We start from the raw sequence: 20,321 nt of genomic DNA on the forward strand, positions 1-20,321 counted from the left end.
TAATTGTTTTATGAAAGCTATTTGGGTCTTTCTTCCTTCCCATATTACTTTAATGCAGGGGTTTTATCATTTAATTTATTATACATGTAGCCCCTATGCCTAGTGCAACAGTTGGCATGGAGAAGGTGATCAATAATACTTTTTTATATAAGTACTAGGGGCCCAGTGCACGAATTCATGTGCCCCAGAAAGAACTGTGGGCCACAGGCTGTGGTGGGCACAGGGGCTGGTCTCGGCCCATCCTCCGCACCCACGCCTGGCCCCTGCTGCCATGGCTCCTGGTCCCTTGCCTGCCAGCAGCCTGGCTGCCGCCGTGCTCACACATGCTGACAGTACGGAGCGATTGGGGCTGGCACCAGCAGCGGGTATGAGTGGCGGCTGCTGCCCCAATCACCCCTCAGCAGCAGGGGGTGGTGGAGAAGCCCTCAGGGGAGATAGGGGCCAGCAGCTGCCACTTGCACCTGCTGATGGAACTGAGCAATCGGGACTGGCCCCGTGTGCCAGCAGCGGGTGTGAGTGGCAGCTCTGGTGCCGGAAGCAGGTGCAAGTGCCAGGTGGGACCGTGGTGTGTGGGAGCAAAGAATTTTCAGTAACCAACAGAGGCTTGCCCCAATGACAGCAACTGGTGCCCTGCCTTGGCCTGGCGCCCCTGCTCACCTGCTCCACCATCCCACTGTGGCTGACACCCGCCATGTTCTGTGCTCTGCCGCCTGCTGTGGACACCTGCCATGTTCCGCTTGCGCCCCCTGGTGTTCAGTGCACATCATAGGGACTGGTTGTTGGTCTTCCATTTGGTCTGTTTGCATATTAGCCTTTTATTATATAGGATATGAGAACATCCTTTAATTTAGCAAGAGAAATTGTCTCTATTTCAACCATGTTCAGGTTAGTCTTTGGGGAAAAAATAAAGATGTCAAAAAGATTCAGAGGTTGGTTGATCTATCAGCTGTCTATCTATCTATCTATCTATCTATCTATCTATCTATCTATCTATCTATCTACCTATCTAATCTGTCTATCCTGTAATCTTTCCCACCATGATAGCCCATTGTATATGGAATTGAAGAAAAGAAGTTACTAGATTACTAAAATCATTTAAAGAAAGAAAAGAACTAACTCATACCCATGTTTATAAAGTAAGATGAGGGAGACCTAAACTGAGATCATAAGAAGATAAATAAGGAGAGTTAATGAATGAGTTAAAAAGTAACATATAGTGTGGAGGATATTATATGATAAGTGGTGGCAATTAGTGCAGAACGAGTGAGCAGGACACGGTGATTAAATAACTTCTTATATATTTGAGAGCAGAAGACATTACAGGAAAGGAGTAGCTAAATAGTCAAAAGAGTGAGCAAATATAAGACAGTATTTAGCTTGCCTCCTGTCACAAGGGAGAAAGACTGTTTGCTTCATGCAAAGCTACATAAAGTTTATTTGTGTCATCTAAACTGTCTTCTTTTATCAGTGTAATCATTTAATTTGTATTGAAAACAATTTCTATTCCAAATTTAGGAATTAGCATAATGTATTATTAACAAACAAATATTGTACTTCTAATTGCCCTCTATCTCCCTTTAGTTTTGTGCCTAGAAGGCCCCTAGGGTCTCACTAAACTGTCTCCTGTGACACCTTAAGCATTATATTTATAACCATATTAAATGAGTGGGACTTAGTTAAGGATGAGCAGACAGTAATTTTATTTTTATAAAGATTTTTTAAAACTATGCTCAAGACTATTTTTTTGGGGGGGAGGAGGCTCTTGAATAATCTTTTATGCAGATCTAATTGCTTTCTTAGTCCATGTAAATCATAAGTAAAATTTTATTTTAGTAATTAAGTGGTACTGTTTTGTCTAATATTAAAACCTTCTTTTAAAATTTAGTTTAAAGTTTCTTCTCAATTCCAAATCAGGTCTGCCTCTGGCCATAAAGCTTGCAGTTAAGAAAAACTGTTTCTTTTCCCTTTCTTCCTCCTTTTTCTATCCAATTCTTTATCAGCTATTTGGGGACCTGCTGGGTTGAAAGGAGTAGGAAAGGGGGAGATGGAGGAACAATAATATGTCTATGGTTCTTATCTAATTAGTAGAGGTGTCTTTTGGTGTTGGTATCCTCTTAATGATAAATGTAAAATTGGTGGATATAACTTTTCAATTTCTGATCAAATTGCAATTTCCTTGGTATTACAATGCTTCCTGTGGACGGCAACTTTCTGCTATCTCCTTAGCCTTCAGACTTCAAGAAATATGTTCATCATTAAACCTCTAGGCAACCTTTTTAAAGTGATATCTCCTTTAAGCAGGTCCTAGATAGATTCCCTTCCTTAATTTTCTATTTGGTTCATTAACAATATACTTGCTATATAATGCAGATTTATGTGGCCTTTCTTCACTCCATTGTCAGAAAATGCAGCCCCATCTTAATGTCCCTGAACTTCAGGAAGCCCATAGCAACCTGTACATTAATTTTTAAGAAAAGGAGGAAGCACCCTTCTTCATTTCCAAAAGTAGTACGGAAGCCACGAATCTGAAATGCTCTCTCCCAAATGGGTTTTTCAACTTCCAGTCTGATGCAGACCAGAGGTAGCAGAAGTAACTTCACAATGTAATATGCCTTTAAGAGCTAGATCTCCTCTTTAGTTTAGCATCTTGGGTACTTTGCACCTATTAAATTGCCTGTGACCTTTGAAGCATCAACCAAAACAGACACAAAAAACAAAAACACAAATAAACTATTTTAACTTTCTGTAATATATTATGCCACCAGGAAAAAAAAATCAGGTTTCAAGTCTTGCCACTCCCTATTTTCCAGTTTCTTTCTCTGACACAAGTACCTATATATGCAATTCCAAATATCATTTATATCTTGCTATAATACCTATTATGCTTTTGATTATTCTTGTCAATGCAATATATAGGTTGTATGTTATCAGATCAGATTGCCATATTTTAATTAACAATATTGAATTGATTTTTCTAAGTTTATACATAGAAAGTAAATCTTTGATATTTACAGTTTCCAGATATATAGTCTGGTTCATGTAATACAAAAATGAATCCATATTTTTCTTAGCATCTGTAAATAGCCCTTAACATTTTACTTTTTTCTACTTTTCCTTCAACAACCGGCTTCTGTGAACATGTGTGTGCATATATGTTGAAATTACTTGCTAGGTCCAAGGTGGAATTCTTTCTGCCTGGGGTATCATATCAGCAAACTGAAATTTACATAAATTCCTTATCCCTATAAATGATCAGCTTGAACAGAAATGCAATCTCTTTAGTCAGCCAATCCCTGAAAAACCAAGTCAATGTTGGGCTTTACATGCATTTCTTTGATCTTTCTCACCCCAAATAAGGTTGATAATGTGGCCCCAGCCAAATAAATATTTTATATTTTTCTCTTCCTTGGTTACTATTTTTCTTTTACTCTGTCGTGTAAAAGCTCCTGCCTTCCACCTCATTTTGCATTTCTCAGAAGACTGTTTGCTTCATGCAATGTTACATAAAGTTTGTTTGTGTCATCTAAACTGTCTTCTTTTATCATTTTAAACAGTTTTTGACTATGAGGAATGAGGTTCCCAAGCTGACTGCTAATGGCCTACAGGAAAATAGATGCCCTTGCTGATCTCTTTAAGTTCACTGTTCCTCTTATCTTAACCAAGGACCATGGGCAAGTCCTTCTCAGATGTGATACGTGCTTCCTTGCATGAAGCTCTCTGATCCAAACATCCTTTATTTAAAAATATATATTTCCCAGGAAGATTCTGGGATCTTGGAAAGGTTCTGGGGGTTATTAAGATGTGTAGATCCAATATAAAAATGGAGTCATTTATGTTTGGGAAAAATGGAGTTGGCTAATAAAGGCACATTAAAGAAAAATGAAACTTAACCTTAGCTGGGTTGCAGGAATTTGAAGTTCTTCTCAGAAGTCAGAAGAGGGTGGCCAGCTTATCCCCAAATGCCAAGTTTATTCATGCTATCTTGTTTTCCTGACTCAGCTACCCTGATCCAAGTAAGGAAGACCAATAGGCAACCAATTAGCTGAAAAAGCCAAAAAATTTTCACATTTACCTCATAAAAATACCTTAAGCCCTGCAGCAACTGAGTAGCCATGAGTTTCCTGCTTGCAGTTTGAAACTCTTGCAATACACTCATTTTTCTGCTTCATTTTAGTGTATAGAATTTTTTGACAATTCCCAGAATGGTTCTGGGTCCACAAAAGATAATTGGGTTTGTTAGTTTCCTGAAATGTTCTGGGGTAGTTAGATTGGGAGTCCACAATGGGTGGCAGTCATTAGTGGACTTAGAAAACCTCAAGGTTAATCCATAGCATAAACTTCTGGGGGGAGGTGGGGGGCTTGGGGAAATGAATTAAAACAAGGAATTCTAACTCTTTTGACCAACAGAACATCAACATAAGCAAGAACAACTGAAAATATTAAAAGCCATTAGTGCATCTGCCATTATAAAAATATCTTCTTGTGAAAAGAGTAATAGACCTGTTGCTAACAGGAATCTCTCAGAAGCCATAGCCACAAAATTGGTGGGTATGGATCAAGTACTTAAAAGCTGTTAGACTACCGCCACTTAAGTCTAAGACTCCTGTGCTGGATAAATGTGTTAGATCAACAGAAAGTTATCTGTCAATCTCAAGGAAATTGCTATGCAATGAGATACACTGTAAACCACCACAAAATCCCCAACCCAACAGTACATTCCCCTTATGTATTAACTAGAGGCCCAGTGCACAAATTCGTGCACCTTAAAAGGAACTGTGGGCCGCAAGGCTGCAGTGGGCACAGGGACGGACCTCAGCCCATTCTCTGTGCCCCTGCCTGGCCCCTCCCACCTCAGCACCCGGTCCCCTCTCTGCCAGCAGCCCCGCTCCTGCCACCGCCACTCCCACATGCTGACGGTGCTGGCCCTGCTCGCACCTGCTGACTGTACAGAGTGATTGCGGCTGGCACCAGCAGTGGGTGCAAATGGGGCCAGCGCTGTCAGCTGGTGCAAGCAGTGGCTGCTGCCCCAATCACCCCTCAGGAGTAGGGGGAGGTGGAGAAGCCCTCAGAGGCGATTGGGGCTGGCAGCTACCACTCACACCCACTGATGGCACGGAGCGATCGGGACTGGTGCCGAGCACTGGCAGCGAGTGCATGCGCCAGGTGGGACTGTGGCACATGGGAGCAAAGAATTTTCAGTAACCACCAGAAGCTTGCCCTGATTACAGCGACTGGCACCCTGCCTTGGTCCGGTGCCCCTGCTCACCTGCTCCACCATCCCGCCACAGCCAACACCCACCATGTCCCGCGCTCTGCTTGCTGCCAAGGCCCGCCATGTTCCACATGAGCCTCCTGGTGGTCAATGCACGTCATAACGACTGATTGTTCAGTTGTTCTGCTGTTCGGTCTATTTGCATATTAGGGTTTTATACATATAGATTTGGTTCTGAGAGACACAAGACTTAACTAGAGTTTAGTTTCAAAGATTAAGCAAGCCTCCTTCAGACACACCTGCTTATGTTTGCTAAGAACTTTGGTCCTGGAAGCTGTAGATATCTATAAAAATGACAAAATATTACTAAGACAACTGAAAATTGCAAAGGCCATTATTGAGAAGTTTCCCATTGGAGAAGATTCTCCATTTAAGAAGTGTACTTGAGGACAAGAATCCCAAATCAAACACACTGAATAGGATGCCTATTTAAATCAGCATGCAGAGGCCTCCAAAAGATTTCAATGTTTTAAAATAAACTCATTGAAAGATTTATTGCAAAAGGTTAATAAAAAATTAAAGACAAAAAAGGAAACTAAAAAAAGACTATTAGACTGATGTGACTCCTACTATTCCCCTTTCTCCTTTACTTGAATTCTCATTCTACTAATCCTCTGTGTGAATTGCCTTCCACTCTTAAGAGACCACAAGACCATATATGAAAGTCCACTAAGTTAGTGGCCTTATAAATGCCTCAGGTCCAAAGTCAGAAACCTAAGACAACACCTGGACCTCTGCTCTTGCACCCTAATAGGGCATCTGTCATCAAAACACTGGTCCAGGATTCAGTGTCTCATTAGCAATCCACCAGGCACTGGAGAAAAGATTGTGCTCAAAGGTTTTATCCAACCCTTCCACACCAACTTGAAGACCCTTATATCTACCCTCACAAGTAGATCCTTCCCAGTGATGAGGGAACTCTGAAAGATACTTCAGTAAATTATTACTAGCTTTCTTAAATAGCCAAGGGGAAACTAAAATTGAAATAAATAAAGAAACTTGCCAAATTCTGGTAAATACCAGGGTTACAGTCTCATCTTTAAACACTGCTTGCTCCAGAGCCTGTGGATAGGATCCCGAGGAGACTGGTTGAAGCTGCTGAAGGGGGAGAATTTTTACCAGAGTTAGTTTTTCAGGATCTCAGTAGTGTCCTGTCAATAGACAAAGGTAAACTTTCACATTTTCTCTTCTTGGTCCCTTATGTCTACTTAACAATAGTTTCTAAATCTTTTTGGTAATTTGAAACCTTAAAGTTATACTGAAATAAGTTTAATGACTGGTATTCATTAAATATCTAGATTATTTTTAAATAAAATACTGAAATAAATTACTGAACACAGGTTATCTACTTTGGCTTCCTTTTACAGAAAAAAATTAAGATATTTGGGTCTACTAGTAAACATGTTTTGTGCCCACTGTAAAATTTACTATGAAGAAGAATATATTTCTAGAAATTGTGAAATGCATTTATAATTTTGTCAATCCACAGAATGTTAATGTGCCACAGAAATAATAAAATTCCCTTGTCAATACTATTCTAATGAACTCTCATCAGATATTTAATAATGGACATTTCAATGTCTTCTGTCATTTCCAGAGAGTTACTTTTCTACTCTGCTGTTTTTGCAAAAGTAAGATTCATATGAAAGACCTGACCAAAAAATTTGACTACTCACACCACTGCCAAATTTCAAGATATCAAACTGTGGATGCATATTTCACAACTAAAGAAGTCTCCATCTGACATCTGGTTCTGTATAAACCCAGGAAATCTAAAAATTAAATTGACTAGGGAAAGAAGTAACTGACATGGAGGCAGACTGCTTCCTTCCAAGACATTGGGTCAAAAATGTTTCTTTCCATTCTCTTTTCCCTTTCTGACCATCTTTCTCCTAATGTTACACCATAAAGATGTTTTAAATATTTTCCACCATTTTCTTTGTCCTGGGTTGAAAAGAAAATACAGTTGTTCACATATCTCAGGCCATTGAGATATGTGAACATATAAGTTCTTTGGTTGATCTCTTATGCACCCAAACCTCCCCTGCCTTCCCACTGTAGTTTGATAGTCTGTTTGATGCTTCTTTGCCTCTGTATCTATTTTTGTTCACCAGTTCATGATGTTCTTTATATTATACAAATGAGTGAGATCATGTGGCATTTATCTTTCACTAACTGGCTTACATTTAGCATAATTCTCTCCATTTCCATCCATGCTGTTGCAAAATGTAAGAATTACTTCTTTTTTACATCAGCATATTCCATTGTGTAGATGTACTACAGTTTTCTAATCCACTCATCTTTGATGGGCATTTAGCCCTGGACCAGACAGCTTCACAGGGGAGTTTTATCAAACATTCAAAGAAGAAATAAAACATATCATCCTCAGACTATTCCAAAAAACTCAAGAGGAAGGAACATTTTCAAGATATTTCTACAAAGCCAGCATTACCCTAATCCCAAAACCAGATAAAGACAATACAAAGAAAGAGAATTACAGGCCAATATTCCTCATGTACATAGATGCCGAAATTCTCAACAAAATTCTAGCAAATCAAATCCAGCATTACATTAGAAAGATCATACAACATGACCAAATAGGATTTATTCCAGGGCTGCCAGGATGGTACAATATCTGCAAATCAATAAAAGTGATACACCACATAAGCAAACTGAGAGATAAAAACCACATAATCATATCCACTGATGTAGAAAAAGCATTTGACAAAATCAAACAAGCTTTCTTGATAAAAACTCTCAGCAAGATGGGAATAGAAGGATCATACTTCAACATAAAAAAGCCATATATGACAAACCCACAGCCAACATCATACATAATGGGCAAAAACTAAAACCATTTCCCCTAAGAACAGGAACAAGACAGGGATGCCCACTCTCATCACTCCTGTTCGACATAGTATTGGAAGTATTAGCCATTGCGGTCAGACAAGAAGAAAACATAAAAGGTATCCAAATAGGAAAAGAAGAAGTAAGATTGTCATTATTCACAGATGACATGATATTGTATATAGAAAACCCCAAAGACTCCATCAAAAAACTACTAGACTTAATAAATGAATTCGGCAATGTAGCAAGATACAAAATTAACACCCAGAAGCCTATGGCTTTTCTATGCACCAATAATGAACTCACAAAAAGAGAAATTAAAAAAAATCCCATTTACCATTGCATCAAAAAAATTAAAATATGTAGGAATAAACTTAACCAAGGAGACAAAGGACCTGACACAGAAAATTTCAGGACACTAAAAAAAGAGATAGAGAAAGACATGAACAAATGGAAGAATATACCACCTGATTCATGGCCCTTTTATTCTGTGACTTGATATGTACATCTGACCTTCAAATGAATGCCATTAGTTCCTGTAAAGTTTGTGTGTTGGTCATTCAGCTGTTGACTGTCTGCCATATATCTCCCCATTTCCATCCTCCTTTGTGGTGCTAGGGCTGGGAATTTGCAAATCACACTTCTCTTCTGGTACATATTCCCTGCTGATGCTTTTATAAGCATCATTGCTAATATGGTTCACTAGAGGGAGACTGGTAAGGAAGAAGGAGGAGAATGGACTAACTCTGCTTATTAATTGTTCCTAGCAGCATCATCTTAGCATCAATGCTCCACTTTGCCCCAAGAAGTTGGTCTGGTGTTCAATGCTTTCTCCACTTTCCAGAGACCTCATAACCTTCAGAGACCAGTTGGGCAGCTCTCCTCAAATGTAAGAGTTTCTGTTCTGAAGAAACTCCCAGTTCCCGAGATGCCAGTCCCAGGTAGGTTATGTCTCTTCATCAGAGGTTTGAGCTCCCTTTCTAGGAAACTTCTTCCATGTTTTTAGGCACTAATAAACCCCAACCTCAGCCCCCCTTTTTTCACAAAACAGGACAGTATTGATTCCCATCAATATCATTTACGTTATGCCTTCGTTTCCCCCTCTGCTTTTCTGTCCTCTAATTACTGTTTAATATCTTGCACGCTTTTTTCCAGTTAATATAATTGGCATGATTTCTGTTTTCTGTCTGGCTCCTAACTGATAATGTATTATCTGTGTATCCATTTGTTAGTAGGAACAGGCAGGCTACAATAAGAATGGGGTTAGGATGAAGTAGGTTAATTTATTATGTAGCCTAGGAATTATCTGAGCATTTATTTAATTTTTGTACTAAAGGAAATAATTTAAAGGAGTCTTTCTTCCTAGAAATCTGTCCTTTTTTATGTTGTTTAGCAGTGAGCACAGTTGTACAGATAATTTTCTAGAGCATGCATCGTATATAAGATGCATGTCTGAATTCTTGAACTAGCAATATATATGAGCAGCAGTGAATTGGAAGAAAATAATTGTTAGAACTAAGGAACTGTGGTTGGTGACATTTCTGCATCTTAATGTGTGAACTCTGAGCAATTGCAGTTATTGGTAAGGCTTATACATCTTGCACAAAGAAGCTGTTGGTCAAATCACATGAGAAAAAACTGGCCTGAGGCTTTGTAGATAGTGAACTGTTGGCACCAAACCAGTTGACAAAAGTAGATGTTTTCAACAGGATCAAACAAAAGGATTTGGTAAGGGATTATTGAGTATTTTAAAGATAAATCTCTAAATACTTATCTATGTTATTAGTAGTTGCATTTATCTATTATCGCAGTTGAATTATAAAGAATATTGAATTCTGCTTATGGAAGTCACTGTGCAAGTAATTGAATTTACAAAAACAAAACAAAACAAAAATGCATGACTCTTTACCTGAGAAAGCTAGTCTAAAGAGAGACATGGTTATAACCTAGAAGTATGTACACAGCATATGTGGGTATAGTATTTAAAAAAACAGATAATGTTCAGAAGTATTATAGAGAGGTTGGTGATTAACTGTATCTCTTTGGGGAAAAAAGGGTCAGTCACAGATGAAATCCCAGAGTAAATGAATTTAAATTCAGTCTTGTTGTTTTGAGCCTAGGACCTTCAATGAGTTAAAAACAAAGTTTATCAAGTAGGTGAAGGAAAAGAGCATAATGGGGAAAAAAGAAATTTTAAAAATTGTGTCCTGTATGTAAACTGCAAATTAGTGTGGCAATACTCAGGGTACAGTGTCCCAGGAAGAGGAGTGTTGTGGCTAGATTAGATAAAAAGCATCTAAAATTTAAAGTTACTTTAAATATTATAAGAATTTATTGAAAGATAAAAGTACAGGAGAAAAATAAATCATAACATTGTCTTTATGGAAAGGCAAAGATGGAGGTAGCAAGGGTTATAAAATTTGATCCAGAGTCCAGGTGAAAGATGAAAAACTAAAGTTAAAGAGGTGTCAACATAGTTGGTGAGGTGAAGAGAGGTATATCCCAGTCACCCATGGGATTGTCTGTAAAAGTGAATGGAGTAAAAGGGAAGTGTATGGAAGGCAGGGCCATTCTCTGGTTTATACAAATGGGTGCCATCAATTAAAGTAGGACATTTAGTGGAAGGTTCTACTGTGGAGGAATGAAAGGAAAAAGATAATTTTAGTATTCAGTGTATTGTGTTCGTAGGTCCTGTATCCAATATGCAGACACACTTTAAGCAATCATATACTGTTATTTATATACTAGAGGCCTGGTGCATGAAATTTGTGCATGGGGGGGGTGGTCCCTCAGCCTGGCCTGGACCCTCTTGCAGTCCGGCATCCCTTGGGGGATGCCTAAGATCAGGCCTAACCTGGCAGTCGGACATCCATCTCAAAATCCAGTATCCCTCCCACCTTACCGCCTGCTTGCTTGCTCCTTGCCACTCGGCCCACTGCTTCTTAGCACTGCCACAAAGGCAGGAGAGGCTTCCACCAATGCCACTGTGCTCCTCAGCCATGAGACCAGCTTCTGGCTGAGCGGCCCTCCCCCTTTGGGAGCACACAGACCACCAGGGGGCAGCTCCTTCATTGAGCATCTGCCACCTAGTGGCCAGTGTGCATCATAGTGACCAATCATTCTTAGGCTTTTATTATATAGACTAGAGACCCAGTGCACAAAAATCTGTGCACTCGGGGGTAGAGGGGTCCCTCAGCCCAGCCTGCGCCCATTCACAGTCCAGGACCCCTTGGGTATGTCCACCTGTCGACTTAGGCCCACTCCCCAGGGGATCAGGCCTAAGCTTGCAGTCAGACAACCTTCTAGCAGCCAGGGATCCCTTGGGGATGTCCGACTAAAGGCTTAGGCCCCCAAAGGATCAGGTCTAAACCGTTATTTGGACATTAGTAGTGCTGCCACGGTGGTGGGAGAGGCTCCTGGCACCATCACTGCGCTGGCCAGCCATGAGCCAGCTTCTGGCTGAGTGGCACTCCCCATATGGAAGTGCACTGACCACCAGGGGGCAGCTCCTGCATTGAACATTTGCCCCCTGTTGGCCAGTGGGCATCATAGCAACCTGTCATTCTGCCATTCAGTCAATGTGCATATTAGCATTTTATTATTATTACTAGTAGCCAAATGCATGAAATTTGTGCACTGGGGTGGGGGGGAGGGGCCCTTCAGTCTGGCCTTCACCCTCTCCAATCTGAGACCCCTCAGGGAATGTCCAACTACCTGTTTGTGCCCACACTTTTAACAGATAACAGCTCCATTGTTTCTTTCTTATGCTTAAAGCCATTGGAATTAATAGGTATTCAAAGTGTGTATACATTTTGGGAGGACAGTCTGTATATCTCTAGTCAGCGGTGAAAGAAACCAACAGCAGATTTGGAACCCCCAGACAGGGAACCTCGCTCACTCCCCACATGTCTCCCCACTTCACTTTCCACCTTCGTGGGCAGCAGGAGAATCAATGTTTTCTCTCATTAATTCAGAAAAGCATATCCTGTCACCCGCTGCGAGGCAGGAGTGCGCTAGGCCCCAAGCAAGCGAGGCTCAGTCAGGGCAGCCTTCACTCATGGGTGCTGGCACCCAAAGTGCACATTCCTCCTCTACAGTCGCCCCGACTATCCCACTGTTTCACTGAGAGGACGGAATTCCTCTCTGCCTCTGGGTTCTTGATCTTGAATGCTGACAGAAGGCACCTCAGCGAGGGCCACCTGCACCCACCAGGTGTGTCTATCTGCTTCTGCTCCTGCCTCAGCACCTGCATTAACCCCCCAGAGGTGATCTCGTAGCTGCACTGGACTCCATGGGAACAGGCCATCACTACTCAGCCCTCTCACTGTCATCTCACAGGCGCCCACCCTCAGCACCCAGAACACCCAGACACTCTCCAAAGGACGTGAGCGCATCAGAGGGGATATGTGCACATCCTGTGGGGGTGTTAGGCATGTTGGATTGATGGAAATGTGGTGGAGAGGCGGGGGGAACTTGTGCACCCCTTGGTTTGTACCTGTTGCAGGAGTGGGAGGGTGACAGTGTGCTGGGGGATGTTCACATGCCAGGGGGGGATGTGCACACCAGAGGCCTCTGGCTTTGCAGATCCGCAAACCCCCATTGTGCGGCCAGGAGGATGTCAGTCTGGCCCACCACAGTGGCTGTCCCTGTGATCCTGCACCTTCTGGGCCAGGAGGCGGATCTTGCACAGCCACTCCTGGGCGCTGATTGCCTGCAGGTTCTACTTCAGCTCAGCCTGCAGGCTTCGCTTGACACACTCACAGCTGTCACCACTGCCATGTGGTAGTACAGGCCACCCTCCGCCGGCCTGCCTCCCCTGTCCAGAGACTCTCTGCACTGCTCAACTGTCCAGAGTGACTGGGGCTTGGCGGGAACCAGGTGTCCTGCCTTGCCGAACCCCGGCCGTTCCGCCCCTGTGCCAGCTGCCCTCCGACTGTAAGGGTCATGGATCCAGGTCCCGGGACTGCGGACAGCCTCAAGCGCTGCCCCTCGCCCGGCAGGGTCACAGATCCTTGTCTAGGTCCCATGGACAGACTCAAGAACTGCCCCCCGCCCAGCACGGTCACAGATCCGGGTCCCGGGACCATGGAAAGCGTCAAGTGCTGGCCCCCACACTCCAGGTCATGGATCCGGGTCCCAGGACCACGGACAGCCTCAAGTGCTGCAACCTCCCGATCCTCCCTGCTCTGTGCATGACAGGGGGCAGTGCCCCAACTCCCCAATCGGCCCTGCTCTGAGCCCAACCAGGGGCTGCACCTAGGGATTGGTGCCCTCTGCCACCCGGGAGCAGGCCTAAGCCAGCAGGTCGTTATCTCCTGAGGGGTCCCAGACTGCGAGAGGGCACAGGCCGGGCTGAGGTTCCCTCCTCCCCCCCCCGCCCCCGAGTGCACAAATTTTGGTGCACTGGGCCTCTAGTAGATATATAAAAGTCTAATATGGAAATTGTCCCCTTGGAATTTCGATCAGGAGACCAAGAGTTCAATTGCTTGCTATGACATGCGCTGACCACAGGGAGTGGTATGGGACAAAGGAAGGCCCCGACCAGCAGCCTGGAAAGGAAGGCCCCAGCTGGCAGCTGGGGAAGGGAGGCCCCAGCCAGAAGTCCCCATTTGGCCCTGATTTCCAGCCAAGTCTAGGGACCCTATCCATGCAGGAATTTTGTGCACCAGACCTCTAGTACATAGATATTTATAGAAAATAAGTATTGGAAAATACTTATTAATATATATATATATATATATATATATATAATATTATATAATATTAAACTTCAAAAATATAAGTATGTTTAAAATTTAATTTTAAATATTGCTATTGAGATTTACTAAAAATATGACCTGAAGTGACATTAGCAGCCAATTCTTAGTGTCTATACAGAGAAGATAATTCAAAAAAAGACCTCCTCTAATAATGCATAGCTATAATAATAAAAGCAGAATATGCTAATGATACTGGACATCCTTCAAGATTACCTCCAGGATGAAGTCGGGGCTGCGAGGGAAGCCCGGATCCCAGGTGCCAGAGGGAAGCTGGTGACGGCAGCTGGGAGAAGGAAGGCTTACTCTTGCATGAATTTCATGCATCAGGCCTCTAGTGTAATCTAATCATTTAAAGTGACCTCTACTTTAAAATGCATGTGTAATATAACAATATAAAGTGACCTGTAATTTAATCACCCTAGGTTAAGCCACCAGTATATCTGACCTGGTCTTTGCCTTTGCTTATCTCCCTCCTTTCCTTACTCTTTATGTTTAGAGCTTATTCTCCATATAGCAGTTTTAGTGTTAGTTTACCAGCTGTACTGGTTAATAATGCGTATTTTTTTTCAATAGATGGAGTTACACATATGTTGATATATATGCGATTTGATATGTAGGCTATTTTGTTGTATTGACAGCAAGCTTCAAAACTTCATAGGTCAAATTTGCCGAAGGTGTTAACATCATAGATTTTTTACACTTAAAAATGTCGAATTTCATGCCAAAAAAAGAGCATTTGTGGGAAGTTTTAATTCATTACTTTATTTTGAAGAAAAGTGCTGCTGAAAGCTATCATATACTTCAGGAAGCTTATAGTGAACATGCTCCATCTCAAGATACTTGTGAACACTGGTTTAAATGCTTTAAAAGTGATGATGTTGATGTGAAAGACAAAGAATGTCCAAGTCAACTGAAAAAGTTTGAAGACTAACAATTACAAGCATTATTGAAGATGCATGTCAAACTCAAAAACAACTTGCAGAAAGATGAAACATTGCACAGCAAACAATTTCCGATCGTTTACATGCAATGGGAAAGATTTTAAAGGAAGGAAAATGGGTGCCACATCAACTGAACAAAAGACAAATGGAAAACCGAAAAGTCATCAGTAAAATGTTGTTTCAACGTCACGAAAGAAAGTCTTTTTTGCATTGAATTGTGACTAGTGATGAAAAGTGGATTTATTTTGAGAATCCCAAATGCACAAAATTATGGATTGATCCAGGTCAACCATCAACATTAACAGCAAGGCCAAATCGCTTCGGAAAGAAGACAATGCTCTGCGTTTGGTGGGATCAGGAAGGTGTGGTGTATCATGAGCTTCTAAAACCAGGTGAAACCGTTAATACTGATCACTACCGACAACAAATAATCAATTTGAACCACGCTTTGATCGTGAAACGACCAGACATGGCAGAGTAATTTTGCTTCTGATAACGCACCATCACACACTTCAAAACCAGTTAAAGACACGTTAAAAGATCTTGCTTGGGAAGTATTAACACACCCACTGTATTCACCAGACCTTGCTCCTTCAGATTACCACTTGTTCTGTTCGATGGCACATGCACTTTCTGAGCAGCACTTCAAAACGTAAGAAGAAATGGAAAATTGGGTCTCTGAATGGTTTACCTCAAAACAAGAAAAGTTCTATTGGGACAGTATCCACAAATTACCTGAAAGATGGGGGAAATGAGTAGCTAGCAATGGACATTACTTCGAATAAAGCACTTTTGATGTTTCTCTTCAAATTATTGTGTTTTCTTTGATTACAAAATCCACATTATTAACCGGTACACCTAGTAAAAGTATAATTGGGATTACGTTACTCCTTGGCACAAAACTTAAGGGCCTTATCTTGCATTATTTACAACCATAATTTGGCATTCAACTCCATATCTGAACTTGACCCATAACTTTCTCCCCTTGTTGACTCTTTTCCAGGGACTTTGATCACTTTCCAAATCTGTGAATATTCTAAACACACTCTTACCCAAGCCTTTTGCCTTCGATGTCCTTTCTTATTGAAATGTTTCTGTGTATCTCTGCTAGGAATTGCTCCCTCAATTTATTTGAACCTCAGAATATTGTTACTTTCTCACATATAACCTACCCATCTTATCTTAAATGTTAGTTTCTTTTATTCCAGGTTTGCACACCATGCTTAGTTTACTTGTATAGCCCTTACTAGCTGGGATATTACATATGAATAAATGTATGTGTATTTGCATATGTTGCTTCTCCCCCTATCAGAATGGAAACTCAATGAGAGAGAGAAAGACCTTATTTGTCTTGTTTACTGGTGAATTATTAATCCTAAAAGAGCAGGTTCTCCAATAAATATTTCTGCACCTGACAAAAAGCTAGTCCTTTTTGGGTATAAGGGCTAACTAAGAAATGCTAAGAAATTTGCAATAGAAATTGCATAAATGCCAAAATTAAAAAGCATTTATCTGCAAACAAGTTACCTGTGGCATGTTAAAGAAATTACTCATGAATTCATCCACCTTATCATTAAAGACTTTGATTCATGAAATCTCAGTTGGGTAGATGGGTTTGTTTGTTTTTTAAAGTTTGGTTGAAAAAATAGTGCTGATTCATATCAGAAACTCTTTATTATATAATTTTTTTTTACATAAAAGAGCACATGTTTATTTTTTTAGTTAGTAATTCATTTTAGCATGTTGGTCAGACAATGTGTAAAGATACACAATTAATTTTTATTTACATATAAAAATATAAACCTTTATAAAGTATTTATAATTATGAACTCTAGTATCATATTGAAAAAAATTCTGCATATTCAACAGCATGTGTTTTGACTTTCACTTTATATTCATGGAAATTCATGCTATAGCATATTCATAGCATCTAACATGAATTTTAATGAATAATTAGAAATATGAATTCACAAACATTCATTAAAAATTAATTACTCTGTTGGAATGTTAGGAAAAGCACTAACTGTCCAGGCTTAACAGCACATTTCTTTTCCTTATTTTACTTCGTTGACCTCCTCTAAAGATGTCTCATTAGCATAACAGAATAATTTCTTTAGGATTATGACCAAATTGCCTCCAGAGAAATTTAACATCACCACATTAAATCCAAAAACTATTTTATGTGACAAACTATTAATATACACAAAATCTACTTCATAAGTAACTGTTTTGAGTAAGATAGGAAAATAAACATTCCTTTATTAATAATTTCATTTGGTGGGAAAATTGGTAACATTTATAGAAACCTGTGGAGAACCAGGTCAGATAGGAGGCAATTGAAAGTGATCTTTGAAATGGTTTATCTTGCTTTTCATTCTCCTATGAAGGAACAAGAACACGCAGGCACTCTATAAAGATGTCTGAGTGATGAGATAATACAGATGAGTCCTTATAAAGACAGAAACAGGTGGAATGTTAAAACACTGAAGAATTCAACTGATAGACAACCAATACCCAAATTTAATCTTATTATGGCCTTTACTTCATGATGCCTGAAAAGATAGACAGACCCACGGCCCTCCACCCTTCCCAAGGCAGAGTTTCTACATCCAGAGTAGACTGAAAATTATAGAAAAAAGTAGACGGGTAAATATTGTTAGAAAACAGGTGGAGCCCTAACCGGTTTGGCTCAGTGGATAGAGCGGTGACCTGCGGACTGAAGGGTCCCAAGGGTATGTGCCTTATTAGTTGTGGGCACATCCCCAGTAGGGGGTGTGCAGGAGGCAGCTGATTGATATTTCTCTCTCATCGATGTTTCTAACTCTATCCTTCTCCCTTCCTCTCTGTAAAAAATCAATAAATTATATTTTTATAAAAAGAGAAGAAAACAGGTGGAATTATATTCTAGCTACAGTCTCCTAGTGACTAGTCAGATTAAAAAGAAAAAGTTTGGTAGAAATTTAGTCTAGGTGGGTTCTGTGGTTTTTAAGAGGCAATAAATGTATTTTTGTTAATAAAAATATCCAATGTTGGATATAAGGCAAAAGGATGTAATAAATGTCTTCAATATTATACTGGAGCATTGTCTTACAAGAACACGTGGGACTATTGAATTGTCTAAGGATAATTTTCATGTTGTCTTTTTTACTTGTTTTTGACCATTGACAAGAGCCTAGACACTATATGGTTATGTGTTTATTGTATATTTTCCCCAATAAAAATAAAAATGATTTCTGTTTGGTAGAGAGGGTAATTCCCAAAGTTTCAGTTTGTCACCAATTAGGATATGCAACAGTGTTGTCTCTAATTTAGCGAACTTATTGTAGCATGTCATCCTTGACCGACTACATAAATCTCCCTTCCTCATTTTTTTCAACTATCTTTACTATGCTACTGATTTTCTCATTAAATACATCTTTAGCATGTTTGAAGCCTATATTTATCAATTATACTTTGACACTACCATGATGGTTAAAGGAGACTATTATTTCAGTAGAAAGGGAATTCTTTAGGTTTCTGCTCTAAATGAGAATGTGGGCAGAATAGAGAACTGCTTGCTTAGATTTTTCTTTGTTTGAAGATACACTCCTATCCAAATTTTCCTACCTGCCTATACAGTGTAGCCTCCAATGCCTTTTTCTTAAAAAACTATCGTACAAATCTCTTAAAATCTCTTGTTCTTATATGATCTATTCTAGCCAACCTAGAATCCTAGATGAACGCACCCAACCACTCTTTTCATGTTTATACAGATGTAGCTGCACACTGCCAGATGCCATAAGGAATGGATAGGCTGAAACCAATGCGCATCCATGGTTACTGACACAAGTACCATAGAAGTCTTATTATGCGTCCTCAATTGGTTTGCGCTCCATATTTTTGTAAATTCTCAGCAGATGACCTTGCCTCGTACTCAGGGAAAGGAAAAACAATGGGATTGAATTTTTCTCTACTTCTTGATATAAAAACCTACACTGTGTAAAGCTACCTGACTACATAATACTGCATTCAGCCTTTGACATTCAGTAGTAGGTAAGTGATTAACATTGCCAGGTTTCCATTGAACATATGGATTTAGGAATACATAATGAGAAATAAGGTTAGTTATTAATAACAGTAAGATACAAAAATATGTGATAGGAGCCAATTGTCTTAAAAGTTAAATAGGAGTATTGCAGAAAATATGAGATTTTAAAATGTGAAATTATTCAGAATTGTTCTCTGTTGTGAGTTTTTTATTATTTTAACTAGTAGCCCTGCGCACAAATCCTTATGCCAGTAGCTCTCTGCAGGGCCTGGCCGCTCCACATCTGCTGCCCAGAGGCTCTCTGCGGCCAGGCGTGGAACGCTTGTCTCGTCACCGGAGTGACGCAAGCATTCCGTGCCCTTGCCTGGCCAGAGGCCCCTCTACGTCTGGGCACAAAATGCTTGCCTCATCACTGGGGTGACAAGAAAGTGTTACTCCCTCATCGCTCCATGCCCACTGCCCAGTTGCCCATCCGCGGCTGGGGTGGAAAGCTTGCCTTGTCACCGCGGCGATGAAGCAAGCATTCCTCCAGGCCACTCATGCTGCCTGCTCTCAGCGGCCGCCCCCCCAGGACTGGGGGACTCCGGTGGGGCTGAGAGGACTGGGCACCGCCATCTTGTGGCTATGGGTGCTGCCATCTTTGTGATGGAGTGACAGTTAATTTGCATGTTACCCTTTAATTAGATAGGATTTTCTCTTTTATATTTTGTGTGCTTCAAGTTCTAACACTCTGGATCTTTCAATAGGTGTTTGGGGTCTACTCAGCTAGGGATTTGCTTTTTTAAAAAGATGTTATCATGTTTCCTCAGGCTATATGTCAAATAATCCCTTCTTTGAATCTAAAGTTTTTTCTCAGTTCAAAATGTTATTTTTGTTTTGGGTTGTTTTGTTTTACTGAAAGATTAAAACCAACCAAATAAACACAATTTTTTGTTGACCTTTCCACATATTAGTCCCAACCTAGCAAGAAGTTGATCCTTAATAAGAGACATCACCCCCCACCATTACCCCCCAGGGATATCAAGCTCATTATATTGGAAAAATTTTCCTTTTATCAAGTATCTTAACTCAGTGATCCATGATGGACATATTTTATAAAATCCACATAATTAGTAATTTAAGCTGTCAACTGAGAGAAATTTACTTTTATAACTAAGTTAAACTTTTCCCAAAGAACATTCTTAGGTTTTAACTTCTTAATTGTATATGTTGTGACGCCTCCTCTGTATTCTCTACCAGTCAGTCACAGAGATTTACATAAAATAAGAGAAGTTTAGTAGGTAGAGTTTTAAATTATCCACATTTATGAGTCCATAGATTTTCATAGCAACTAATCTTTCCAGTGTAGCTATTCAAACATTAGTTATTCAAAGAACACTTGGCAGGGTTTTATATTTTAGGGTACAAGTCTAAATGTTAGCAATAAATATTTTAGTAGTTAATGAATGCTTCAAGAATTAAAACATGTATTTCAA

The sequence above is a fragment of the Myotis lucifugus genome, unplaced genomic scaffold (genome assembly GCF_000147115.1).
Source record: "Myotis lucifugus unplaced genomic scaffold, Myoluc2.0 scaffold_242, whole genome shotgun sequence".
In the NCBI taxonomy this organism is placed as follows: domain Eukaryota; kingdom Metazoa; phylum Chordata; class Mammalia; order Chiroptera; family Vespertilionidae; genus Myotis; species Myotis lucifugus.